Raw genomic sequence first — 14,168 nt, 5'->3', positions numbered from 1 at the left:
GAGTTACTGGAAACTAGTTACAGGGAAGGGCTGCTCAAAGGAAGCCATGACTTTTAGGGAAGGGATGCAGTCACTGCTGTCCTACGGTGAGGCAAGGAGGAAGCTGGAGGAACAGTAGCTCAGCTCTCTGTCCTCCAACTCTGTAATCTCCTGCCTGTGCCTTCTTAGGCAAACCCAAGTAAAAGCCAGGAGCAAGGGGACTTGGTGGACATGGTCCATAAAAGCCAGTCTCTGGGGCCACAGAACAAGATGGAGAAGAGTGGAGGGTGGAGAGTGGGTGTGAAGGAGAATGTCCCTTCGGTCACTGGGATGGCGAGTTGGGCATTTTCCCTCTTTGGTGAGGGAGCAATTTACACTAAAAGAAGAAAAAAAAAGGGCAGGTCATTCCCTCATCATGCCTTTTACCTTTCTTCCCCTGCTTCCCTCATTCACCCAGGCACACGTGTCCCCCACACCTTTGCAGGTAAAGTTTGACCTCTCACAAGAAGCCACCTCCTTTTTGCTGCTGTTCCTCAGTTTTCTCAGATGTGATTTCCCTCCTTGGAAGTCCCTGAAGGAGGCTGAACTGTCCACAGAGTGGTTCTAACTCAGTGTTACTTAGAGACACATCCTATGGCTCTCACTGATCAATGAGCTCTTGGGGCAGAACCATTTTCATGCACCTTTGCACCTCTGCACCCACACAGCACCTCAGCTAATATTTGATGAATGAATGGATTGAGGATGAGGAATTCTCTAGGGCTCTTGAAATCTGCTAGGTGGAAGAGTCCTTGACGTCCTTCTGTTTCTAATGCAGTCACTTCATGGTCCTACTCAGCAAAGACTCTGCCTGTAGGTGGGGACACTGTTGGTGGCCAACTCAGCATCTCTCCCTTCTTCCGCTAACACAGCCCTGATTTTTTTCAAGTCTCCCCGCAACCACCGCCCTGTATCAGAGGGGACCCTCACCCCGGGCTAGATAATTTAAGGATACTGCATTCCCTCTTGCCAGGAATTAGTTTAGGGAGGGACATGTGACCAAGTTCTGGCTACAGCGCCTTCAAGGGAAGTTGCTTGTGATGTCCAGGAAAGCCCTTGCTCCTCTTGAGAGAGAAGCTCCAGTCATTACTGTGAGTCAATTTACGACCAGGAGGAGAAGAACCAGCTTCGAGATGATGTCAGTGTGGAGTGCAAGGCAGGGATCTGAAAAGAACTGGGCCCTTGCTGACATCATCGAGGGTAACCTGAAGCCTGCTCTATCTTCAACTTCTCCTTCTGTGATTAAATATGTTTCCTTGTTTGGAAAGACCTCTGAGCTGGGTTTTCTGTTACTCTGTATCTAAAAGCAGGAACATACACTCTGCCATTGTTTTCCTCTTCAATCCTTCTGTTACAGGAGCCAAAGTATAATTGAATAGCCCTCGGAATGTTCAGACTTGCTCTGTACCCAGGAATGTAAGAATGGTTTATACCAGAGAGACCCTGTCAAGCCTGAACATCATATATCATTTCATAGTAGCCGGTGCTCTGGAGGCTGGGAGTTTGTTCTGTATTCATCCTAGGATCCCCTTAATGTGCTGTCTCTTGCCTATTACATTGGACCTGAATTTTTTTTTTTAATAGTTTCTCCAAAATGTTAAAGGTATTTTCTTTTCCATGCACACACAAAACTCTTTGCTTCTTCAAGGTAAGAATGAGCCTTAAGCCCTTAAGCTCTGAACCCAGCATAGGTCAACAACAGCATTTGCCAAAACAAAGCCTTGCTTACCCCAGGGGCCTTCTACCCAGGACTCCTAGCAGGACTAGATGCTTCATAATAGGCAGGATTTGGGGCTACTTATGTTGTAAATTGACAGGTCAACTTCACAGTGAGATTTATTTTGCCTTTCCTTGCAATTCAAATGAAAAGTCAAAACCCGCTCTTGTGTAACTTTAAGTCCAGGTAGAGTGATTATTGGAGACATTCAGTAGGCAAGGGGAAAGGATTTGTACCCGGGAGCTCCAGGGGGTCCTGCTCGGTTTCAATATTTCCATGTCCCTCCTTTCTTGTTTGTAGGAAATAGGCTTCATTCAGCCTCCTTGACCTTCCCTGAGTTCCAAAGGGCAGGTTCAAACAGTTGCTAATCAGGAAAGGGAGGGGATGCAGAAACAAGGGAAGAGTAGTCAAGAAACAATAGTGCAGCCTTGGGGCAGGGTCCTGGCTCCTCCTCAAGGGACACACATAACAATATCTTGGAGTTCTGCAGAACTAAGGCAGAGGATGGTAACTTCAGGCTGAGCACAAGATTCCTGGAGCACCACCCTGTTACCTCACTACCAACCAATCAGAAGAAAGTCACACACCCTGCAGCCCTCACCCCAAATTTTGCCTATAAAAACTACCCCTGGCCAAATCTCTGGGGAGCTTAGGGCTTTTGAACACAAGCCACCTGTTCTCCTTGCTTGGCCCTGCAATAAACCTTTCTCTGCTCTAAACTCCAGCGTTTTGCCTTACTTGGCCTCACTGTGCATTGGGCATACAAACTTTGTTCGATAACTTAAGTACGTATTATGAGGCTCCACACCAGCCTGACTGACCCAGAATCTTTGGGGGAAGGGTACTTTTAACCAGCACCCCAGATTTGTAATTTTTACAAATTCTGATCTTCAGAAACACTGGTCTAGATTGTAAGTTTCTTGAGACAGGATCCATGTCATTTATTTTTGTTTCTTTCTAATGCCTAGCATGCAGGAAGTGCTTGAGAAATGGGTTTTGGAGGAAAGGATCTAAGAAAAGTGACTGTTTCAAACTTTGGCTTTGAAGCCCCTCACTGTCCTGTTGAAACAGGAGGGAAGGGGGCAGGGCACAACCTTTGAAAGAATGACATAGCCCGAGGACATCACATAAACTGATTAGAACCAAGTGGGTCCAAGATGGTGGACAAGTTGACTTCCACTAGACTTTGAGCCTCAGTATACACTCACTGTAACACATTAGCAAGCTAAATGACACACCCACAGGCACCCTGACAGTTCCAAGATCAACCATAAGGATCAAAAAGTGGGTGGTGGCCCAATTCCTGGCAATCCCCGCCCCTTCCCGAAATAGCTGGAATACTCCTCCCCCTCATTAGCCTATGAAATTACCCACCACTATAAAAAACTGACAACCCCATACCCTGGGGCCTTTCTCACCTTCTGAGATGGCCCCACACTCTGTCTGTGGAGTGTGTTTCTCTCTAAATAAATCCACTTCTTACCTATCACTTTGTCTCTCACTGAATTCTTTCTGCAATGAGACATCAGGAACCTGAGCTTCATTAAGTCCTGAAACCAGGTGTGTGATCTCAGTTGGAAGACTAGGTTTTGGCTGGGGTTGAGTCCTGGCTGAGTGGGTTCAAGTCCCAATCTGGGTTTAGGCTGGGTTTGAGTCCTGGCATGTGGGTTCAAGTCCCAGTTTTGAGATGCATGGTTTAACTGCCCCTGCCGATCTCCAGAGTAAATCTTAGTTGTCTGTTCATAACCTTCTGTATCTTGGGATATGTGGTGGTAAGGGTAGATGCAGCAATTTGAAGACCTCAGCAGCAGGGGATCATCCAAAAGATTGCTCCAGAGTGAACGTGGCTGGGCTTCCTGCCTTCGCAAGGCTGGATCTCTAGCCATCCTGTTCCTCTGATGAGCTACCCACTAACAGTTCAATAAATTCCTTTTCTACTTAAGTTAGCCAGAGTAGTCAGGGTCCAGCCAGGAGACAGTATACAAACAGATTATTTGAACATTAAAAAGTTAATATAGGGCTTCCCTGGTGGCGCAGTGATTGAGAGTCTGCCTGCCGATGCAGGGGACACGGGTTCGTGCCCCGGTCCGGGAAGATCCCACATGCCGCGGAGCGGCTGGGCCCGTGAGCCAGAGCCTGTGCTCCGCAATGGGAGAGGCCACAACAATGAGAGGCCCGAGTACTGCAAAAAAATAAATAAATAAAAATTAAAAATTAATATAAAAAAGTCAATTAGGTAAAAATGTGTTAATTATAAAAGGGTAAAAAGAAAACTTCAAGGCAACATGGAGGCAGCAACTGCAGCTACCACTCCCAGGGTTGACAGAACAAAAAGGAAGGGGAAAATGTAGAAACTTAGGGGTGGGCCTCCATGGAGCTGAAACTCAGATCTTTGAGGTGGGGTTGGGTGTGGGTGTGGCTTAGCATGTAGAGGGGAGGGTTCGGAGCTTGGAGACAATGGCCAGATTATGTCTCTGTTGCTTGTTCTTTCGGATGTTTTCATTTCACGATTCTCTTTTGAACACCTTGCAGTTTAGTCCTATTTTATGAGTTGATCTGGACTTTTTCTTCACTTTTTTTTTCTGAGCTAAATTAATTGTTTCACTTCTCCTTTTTGTCCACCTCTGTCCATAGTTTCGTATTCATGGTGTTCTGTCGTAGTTGCTCTTGTTCGTTTAGTTATATTTAATTCATATTTGAGTGTGTTATAATATTTCTTTCCTTTTTTTTAACTTTTATTGGAACTTTTTATTGGTAGATACATTTGGATTCTCGCTGTGTTCTTCTCACAGTAGCTTTGTGTGGAGGTTACCTGCTTACCTCTGTTCATTCTGGTTTTTCGTGATCAGCAATAGCACATGCATCTATGGGGTGAGTGAGGAGTTGGGTTGAGTTACTTACTAGGTTTCTTAGTCCAAGAGGGTGCTCTGTTGGTACAGCAAAGTGCAGCTCTTATTTTTTGGTGCCAAGGAAGGTAGTATTTCTTCCAGTTGTATGACTCCCTTGTTTCTGTGAGACCTTTAATTTCCACTGCTTGTTTTTTTTTTTTTTTCACTTCTTTAAGAGATGCCTCCCCCTCAAGTCCTCCTCCTCGCTCAGAACTGGTACACGCCTCACGCTGATCCTGTGATCCTACACTTTCAAGTGTCCTCCTTTTGATTATTTTGTAGCCAAGTCCACCTGATCGCAGAGCTGTTCTGACAGTTCCCCCATCCTGAGGGAGATGCTTTCCTCCTGGTTGTGACGTTTTTCCTGGGGTGTTCTGCCACCACTAGGAATCTTGCTTCAGTCTCCTGATTCTGTGTGCTTTTCACCTGACTCTTTGCTCCAGTGTGGGCTTTGGAGCTGGTCTGCTGGTTCTGTATGTTTATTTCCTCCCTGACGTGCAAATTGACGTTTGTAGTGTTCTAGTTATGACGTAGACGTGCCTTTTTGGACCGTTTCACTTGCTCTTCTTGTTGATCTTTTTATTGTATTTATTTTTGACTCCACATTTCCTTCCCAGTTTTATTAATTGACATACACCACTGTATAAGTTTAAGGTATACAACATGATGGTCTGATTTACATATTTTGTGAAATGATTAGCACATTACGTTTACCTAACATCCATCTTCTCATATACTGGGTTGGCAAAAAAGTTCGTTCAGGTTTTTCTATAACATTTTACAAAAACCTGAACGAACCTGCTGACCAACCCAATAGATAAAACAAAAAGAAAGAAAAAAAAATAATTTTCTCCTTGTGATGAGCACTCTTAGGATTAACTCTTTTATTGATCTTTACGCCTTTTGAAGAATGTATGGAGAATTTCATATTTAGGGAGTAGCTATCATCCTATAGGAATCTGGAAGGGATGACTCCTTAAAATTTTTTTCTTTTCTAACCATGGCTGGTAAATAGACATGTAATTGAGTTCACGTATTTATTTTGTATCCAACAGCCTTGCTAAATGTTGGAATTAATACAACAGTTTAGATTATTTTAGACTTTTCAGGTAGACAAGCATATCAGTGGGTCAGGACAGTTTTGTTCTTTCCTTTTTAACGCCTTGTAACGCTTACTTCCCTTTCTGGTCTAACTGCGTCGGCTGAATCTTCTGCACAACTGTGGATAGAAGTTTGATAGCAGGCATCCTTGTCTTATTATCAATTATTAGGGTTCTTTGCCACTAAATATAATGGTTGCTGAAACTGTTTTGTAGATACAGTATATCAAAGAAATTTCTATCTTCTCATTTTAAAAGGGAATTTAATGGTGAAAGAGTGTTGAATTTTATAAACCTTTTCCTACATCAAATGAGAAAATCATATGATTTTAATCTCTTAGTCAAATAACATTCCAAAGAGAGAAAAATATAGATTTTCTAATGTTAAACCACTCTATCGTTCCAGGACCAAACCCAACTTGGTCATGATGTATTATTTTTTTTAAATACATTTTGGGGGACTTCCCTGGTGGTCCAGTGGTTAAGAATCTGCCTGCCAATGCAGGGAACATGGGTTCAATCCCTGGTCCGGGAAGATCCCACGTGCCGCGGGGCAACTAAGCCTGTGCACTACAACTACTGAGCCTGTGCTCTAGAGCCTGTGTGCCACAACTACTGAGCCCACGTACCTAGAGCCTGTGCTCCGCAAGAAAAGAAGCCACCCCAATGAGAAGCCTGCGCACCACAACAAAGAGTAGCCCCCGCTCGCTGCAACTAGAGAAAGCCCGCGCACAGCAACCAAGACCCAGCACAGCCAAAAAAAACAAAATACATTTTGGGCTTGTTTTGGTAATATTTTGTTTAGAATGTTTACATCTATATTAAAAAATAAGACTTGCCAATAATTTTTATTTCCTGTACTGTTCTTGTTTGCTTTTGGCATCAAGGTTAATAGGGTTCAAAGAATGAGTTCTCTCTTTCTACTCTCCAGAGGAGTTTATGTAAAATGGAATTTTTTTGTTCCTTGAAACTTTTGCAGAATTTACATATAAAATCATCTGGGTATGGAGTTAGGCAACATGGCAGCATCTTGACTTGGTATTTTGAGATAAAAATTTTAAACAATGGCTTCAACTTATTTAACCTTTATAGAACTCTTCAGGCTTTTTACTTCTTCTTAAGCCAATTTTGGGAACTTAAATTTTTTTAGGAATTTGTCTAGGTCATATGATAAACCATAAAGGATGTCATGATACTTTTCAAAGGATCAATATCAAACATGATGTTTTCTAACCATATTGCAATAAAATTAAAAAGTAGTAACAAGTGGATTGCTTAAAGAGGCCCACCTATTTGGAAAATAAATAACATGCTGCTAAAAAATCATGAACTTGAAAAGGATTTGGATGTTATAAAAAGTAAGAAATATGTAGAATTAGCAATAATGAAAACACTACTTGTCAAATTTTGTGGGAAACTGTCAAAACAGAATTAAGAGGAAATTTTTTAGCTCAAAATAAATTTTGGGGGGCTTCCCTGGTGGCGCAGTGGTTGAGAGTCCGCCTGCCAGTGCAGGGGACGCGGGTTCGTGCCCCGGTCCGGGAGGATCCCACGTGCCGCGGAGCGGCTGGGCCCGTGAGCCATGGCCGCTGAGCCTGCGCGTCCGGAGCCTGTGCTCCGCAACGGGAGAGGCCGCAACAGTGAGAGGCCCGCGTACCGCAAAATAAATAAATAAATAAATAAATTTTGGGGGCAATAAGAAAGGTTAAATAAAGTGAACCCAAAAAGTGACCTTAAAGAAGTCAAAGAAATGGGGAAAACAGCAACTCAAGGGAGATGAACAAAATCCAAAGCTAGTCCTTTGAAAAGATTAATAAGACCCAACTCTGGCAACAGCAACCAAGAAAACACAAAAGAAGAAGAAAATAGAATAAAGAATCTAAAAAAGGAAATGTTCCTTTAAAAAAGAAACATAGGGGGGCTTCCCTGGTGGCGCAGTGGTTGAAAGTCTGCCTGCCGATGCAGGGGACACGGGTTCGTGCCCCGGTCCGGGAAGATCCCACATGCCGCAGAGCGGCTGGGCCCGTGAGCCATGGCCGCTGAGCCTGCGCGTCCGGAGCCTGTGCTCCGCAACGGGAGAGGCCACAACAGTGAGAGGCCCGCATACCGCAAAAAAAGAAAAAAAAAAAAAAAAAAGAAAAAAGAAACATAGGCATATGAGAAATTGTTTTCTTAATGAATATTATGAACAACAAAACCCTAAAAATTTGAAAACCTCACTGAAAGTAATGAATTCCCAGTACTGCCCTCTTACCCTGGCAAGAGGGGTTCCTGCCCTGGGCCTGCCTTAGAGGCCCCAAATCTGACCCTCCTCTGGCTCTCCCTCCCCATATGGCCAGGGGTACCCAGAGCCAACAGGATGTGCCCATTGGCACCTGTCCCCTCCACTAGATCAAGGAGCAGGTGTGGAATTCTCTGTCCAAGCAAGTCTGGGTTCACTGCCAGGACCTGGGTAGGCTCTTTACTGCACACAGGCCTGGTCTCCCAAAGTGGACAAGGGATGGCTGTGTGTGACAGTGTAGATGCAGTTTGGATGTGTAGCTGGGTGTCCATACACATGCATAGGAGGACCTCTGAGGTGCAAGACAGGGCAGGGGATAGGAAGGGAGGAGGGGTGGGCTGCAGGTCAGGGGCCAGGGGACAGCTCTCCTCAGCTACCCATACTGCAAAGTGAACCTCAAGGAGTTTGAGGATTCTAAATTTGAACTTGAGCTTCTAGGTTGCTACAAAGGTACAGTCATGGTAGGATGACAGAACATATTTAAGTTTGTCAGCCTGACTTACAACTTTAAACATTTAGACATATGGTATGTGGCTTTCCATTTGCATTTTTGCCCCAGGCCCTGCAATGTTTGAGGTAGACCTGTATTTCAGTATTTTAGATTTATGGGAATTCACACTCTCACGTTAGGTGTTAAGCTCTGGGGAGCAGTATGCCATTATTTAGAAAGTAGACCATTCAACAGCTGAGCCAATAATTCCATTCCTAGATATATACCCAAGAGCAGTGCTATTCAGAGAGCAGCAGAAGAAGAGCTTGTACCAGGATGACAAAAATCAACTTTATCATCAAGCACACTATTTACTGTAGCTCCAATTCGTTTTACAGAGAAACTTTCTTTTTTTTTGCGGTACGCGGGCCTCTCACTGTTGTGGCCTCTCCCGGTGCGGAGCACAGGCTCCGGACGCGCAGGCTCAGCGGCCATGGCTCACAGGCCCAGCCGCTCCGCGGCATGTGGGATCCTCCCGGCCCGGGGCACGAACCCGTGTCCCCTGCATCGGCAGGTGGACTCTCAACCACTGCGCCACCAGGGAAGCCCGGGAGAAACTTTCTTGATGAAGGAAGCAAGGCATTGACTTACCAGTCCTAGGACCATATTCTGAGCAGCACTGCCCCAGAGAAATTCTTGCCTATGTGCCCAAGGAGACACGTACCAGAATGTTTATAACAGCATCGTTCGTAATAGGAAAAATGTGGGAGCAACCTTAATGTTCATCAACAAGACGATAGAAAACCCGATTGTGGTATGTTTGGAACACAACATAGCAGTGAAAGTCATTGAATCAGAATTGAGCATTTCAATATGGAGTTTTATAAGCCTAGTATTGGTGAGACTTGGAGGGAAAGGAGGAAGACGGGTTATGAAAGAATACACGCATAATACCACTTATATAAAGTTAAAAGCATGCAGAACATACCGTCTGTTGTTCAGGAATACATATATAAGCAGTAAAAGTACAGGAAATTCCAGGGAAGGATTAACAACAAATTCAGGATGATAGTTATTTCTTGGGGAGGAAGGGAGATTGGGAAGGACAAGGTAAGCCTGCTGGGTGGGGGGTATGAACGTTCCTGTTTGTTATTTTATGGCTTTTTGTCTGAAATATTTGTTTTAATTTTTAAAAATTTTTATTTATTTTTTTGGCTGTGCCACGTGGGATCTTAGTTCCCTGGCCAGGGATTGAACCTGGGCCCTCGGCAGTGAGAGCACAGAGTCCTAATCACTGGACTGCCAGGGAATTAACTCCCTGTCTGAAATATTTTAAAATACATTTAGGAAAGATTTTAGTTTTAATTTTGGTTAAACATTCTTTGAAAAAAATTATTTTATTATCATCACATAATCCAGCAATTACGCTCTTTGGTATTTACCCAAATGAATGGAAAAATTATGTCCACACAAAAACCTGCACACAGATGTTCATAGCAGCTTTATTCACAACTGCCAAAACTTCTAGAGGAAGAAAAATAAAACAAAAAAACCCAAAAAAACTTCTAGAGGTGGGTGGCCAGAGTAGGAAGAGCCTGAGCTCACCTCCTCCCATGGGCATAATTGCCAAAACTTGGAAGCAACCAAGAAAGTGCGTCAGTAGGTACTGTGGTACATTGGACAATGGGATATTACTCAGCACTGAAAAGAAATGAGCTACCAAGACATGAAAAGACAAGGAGGGGGCTTCTCTGGTGGCACAGTGATTGAGAATCCGCCTGCCAACGCAGGGGACACGGGTTCGAGCCCTGGTCTGGGAAGACCCCACATGCCGCAGAGCAACTAAGCCCCTGCACCACCAACTGCTGAGCCTGCACTCTAGAGCCCGTGAGCCACAACAACTGAGCCCACATGCCACAACTACTGAGCCTGCGCATCTGGAGCTTGTGCTCCGCAACAAGAGAGGCCGCGACAGTGAGAGGCCCGCGCACCGCAATGAAGAGTGGCCCCCACTCGCCACAGCTAGAGGAAGCCCTTGCATGGAAACGAAGACCCAACACAGCCAAAGATAAATAAATAAATTAAAAAAAAAAAAAGCCAAGGAGGAAACTTAAATGACTATTACGAAGTGAAAAAAGCCAATCTGAAAAGGCTATACATACTGTGTAATTCCAACTATCTGACATTCTGGAAAAGGCAAAACTATGGAGACAGTAAAAAGATCAGCAGTTGCCAGTGGTTGGTGTGACAGGCAGAGCACAGAGGATTTTTAGGGCAGTGAAACTATTCTATGTTGTTATGATGGTGGTTACATGTCATGATATTATACATTTGTCCAAACCACAGAATGTACAACTCAAGAGTGAACCCTAACATAAACTGTGGACTCTGGGTGATAATGATGTTTCAGTGTAGGTCCACAGATTGTAACAAACGTTTCTTCTCTGGTGGGGATGTTGACAGTAAAGGAGACTGTGTGTGTGTGGGGACTCTATACTTTCTGCTCAGTTTTGCTGTGAACCTCAAACTGCTCTAAAAAATAAAGTTTGTTAATTAAAAAATATATTTAAAAAATTCACATTCCTGTGAAGAGGTGAATTCTTTTTTCAAACTCAGTTACACTGACCACAGAATAGAGATTGTAACTCTGGAATATTTAATGTTAATGTAAAAGTTATTTGAGAAAAAATTTCAAGTTGCACCTGACCTACTGTAATTTTGCAGTTGTGAATTCTTGCCAGTATTCTCAGTAATTTGTGATAAGATGAAATTTCAAAGGTCACGACCTGATCAAGCCCAAGCATCACTGCATGATACCAAGTCTAATCAGCTTTAAGGCTAATGCAAAGTAATCAGGAAGGTTGTGGGTTAATAAAAACCCAACCAACCAACCAAACACAAGTGACCTGGTGAATGTTCACAAACTTCCAAGTTTGGAAACATGGTACTCATCGTTATGTGACTGGGACTTCCTGACAGCCTCCTGCTAGAGTCCCCACTGATTCCCAGGGCTAAGCAGGTCTGCACCGGGACGTGTCCCCGTCTGCCCTGTGGTCGCACATGCGCGGAGTGGTGGCGCACATAGGCTGCACTTGCCAACGAGGTTCCTGAACCACAGTGTTGACACAGATGTCATCCTTTATTTGAACAGAAGACAAAGGATCCACGGCGATCACACCAAGTCTTAATCTCCAAGGATATATCTGACACAAACAATTCCACCACATTTTCCCTAATCTGTGACGATGGATTATAAGCATGTCTCCCTACAAATTCGTACCCACCTTCTGCAGAGCAAATCAAGCCACGACTGTGCTGCTTCGACTTAAGCGTCATCTCAACACACCCCTGTCGGTAAGCTGGCACAGTCTTTCCTCCTACTTCCTTTCCAATGGACACCTACCCTGGCTCTGTCCCTCTCCACTCAGTCCCAGCTTGGATTTTCCCTTATTTCTCCTCCAAGTAGGCTCCTCCCCTGACGTTGGCTTCACGCACAGTCTTCTCCAAAAGTAACAGACACCAAGTTGGAGGAAAAGCACTTTGAGTTATCTTGACTTTAAATGAACATTTTAAATAAAATATATTAAAGAATCTTACTATAAAACATACATATTATATTTATATATATTCATATATACTTATATATATTTATACGTATATATATATTTATATACATATATTTATATGTATGTATATATATTTACTTATAAGTATGTTTATAAATATAGATTTATAATATATAAATATATTTATATTCTCTTCTTTAAAAATTCAGAATATTCTGAACTTTAGAAAAATCACATGGAACCCACAGTGCCATCCAGAGACAACTACTGTGAAGACGTGGACGTCTGTTCTGGTGATTTAAATCAGATCTACCCCACATGCTCCACCCTGCCACTTGTAGCCTCCTTCAAAAGAAGGGATTGGGCAGTGATAATCTTTTCTCATCTTCTTTTAAACACATATATGTCATTTAATGATTATTCATACTCATAGTTCAAAGACTAATTTCATTGGTTCACATCAGAATAACCCTGGCTTGGAGGCGTTTTCATCTTCCTTTTTTTTTGTCGTCTGATGCTAAATAGGCTTCCCCTGATTTGGAAGCAGACACATCACAGCCACCTGCAGCTGAGCCTATACCCTCCTGCTGACCCTTCGGTTCACGCAGCTGTTCCCAGGGAAAGGTCTTTAAGCCCTGTTCTGCCTTCTAACGACCGGCCCAGAAGACAGCCTGAGGCATGTGGCAGTTTGGGGCACTAGCCCACAATCAGAATGTGGGCACTCAGAAGGAGCCTGTATCCAGAAAACGAGAAGAAGGCACATGGGTGTCAGGGAGCTACAGGAGAAAGCCTGTGGTCCCAGCGGACCTGGACACCTGAGATCGAGGCGAATCCAAAGAGGGGGCACATCCTTCTACCAAAAATGCACGCGGAGCAAGAGGGAGAGGTCTGGGGAGTGAGATGCAGCAAAGGCTGAGGGTGAGGAGGTGTCAGAGGTCAAAGGCAAGCAACGAGTCAAAGGTCTGGGTCTTTCCAGAGAGGGACTAAGGAACCCAGGCAGCGGGATTGGAAACAGGTGCAAGACGTTCCCAAGGAAGGTGCTCGGGGCTGCGCCAAAGGGCCACCAAGATGGAGGCTTCCTACCGATGTCTCTCCAGGGCGGGACCCCATCTGGGAGTCAAGCCCAGTCTCCCCAGCAAAGAAGTGCACAGAACAGGACTGTTCCTCCTACCTTAGTGGGTAGAAATACACGACTTTGACGCCGGAAAATTTCAAGTCAGTGTGACTCAAGGGTTAAACAAAAGATGACTCAGGGGGCTGCTTCCTGAGGGCTGTTTTCCCCGAAGGAGATTCCCGGCCCCCTGACGGTAGCGAACCAGTCTCTCTCTTAAATGTCCTTTACCCGAGTGCCCAGACACACAGTAGACACCCCCCGCCTCTGCCAGATGAGGAAATCAGTGGATTCGCGAGGGAGGATACGATTGCAACGGCCGAGGATCCACCTCAGAATCACAAACTTACCTTCCGTCTCCCGGCGGCAACATTACACTGACCTTACTCCTCCCTGGACCGGACCCAAACAGCGACTGCCCTCTCGCCCAGGCAGAGGCCCCGTCAGTGCCTTTCCCACCCCTGGGCAAGAGCTCTTCACATTCACACCGAGGGCCTGGAAATTCCCGAGAACACTCCAAAGGCCGAGGCTTGTGACCTCCCGCCCGTATTTTGGAAAAGTAACGACCTTCCCGGATGCTCTCAAGGAGGGCAACAATGCACCAGCAATAACTGAAATCAAGTCCTACCTTTCCCCAGAGGCAGCTGGAGGATTCAGAAGTAGGATGGGCGCCTCCCTCCTGACCACCAGATGGCATGACCACGGGTGAGGTCACAGCTAAGTATAAAATGCCCGGAGCAAACTGGAGGTGAAAGAGGGGCCGTTCTCGGCGGTATAATGGGCAGCCCCTCCACGCTCATTATCTCCACCTGCTCCGTCTTCTCGGGTGAGAATCCTAATGTGAGTTTGCACAAAGTCAGCTGGAGCTCGTCCTCCATGTAATTCAGACCACGTTGCCTGCAGCTCCTAGGAACTCAAAGAAACAGGACTAATGTTACTATTGAAAATGTAATTAAGGGCATTCACTGTAAAGTAATAATGAATCACTTCACCCTCCCCATATGGCTAGAACTGATAATACCTAGAGGAAATTATCTAAAACCCCTAAAATCAGAAT

General features: G+C 44.6%; 1 protein-coding gene across 1 annotated transcript in view; it reads right to left on the bottom strand.

Moving 5' to 3' along the window:
- CUL1 (cullin 1) overlaps window positions 1–13,825 on the bottom strand; it is a 177,494-nt gene extending 163,669 nt beyond the window's left edge. Inside the window, exon 1 of the mRNA XM_079932393.1 lies at window positions 13,740–13,825. The gene's annotated coding sequence lies outside the window, so the exon portion shown is untranslated. The remainder of the gene's footprint in view (window positions 1–13,739) is intronic.
- Window positions 13,826–14,168: the final 343 nt, after the last annotated feature.

The sequence above is a fragment of the Stenella coeruleoalba genome (assembly GCF_951394435.1).
Source record: "Stenella coeruleoalba genome assembly, chromosome: 9".
NCBI classification, from domain to species: domain Eukaryota; kingdom Metazoa; phylum Chordata; class Mammalia; order Artiodactyla; family Delphinidae; genus Stenella; species Stenella coeruleoalba.
Note: the sequence above shows the minus strand (reverse complement) of the source record. Positions and strands in the feature narration are given on the sequence as shown.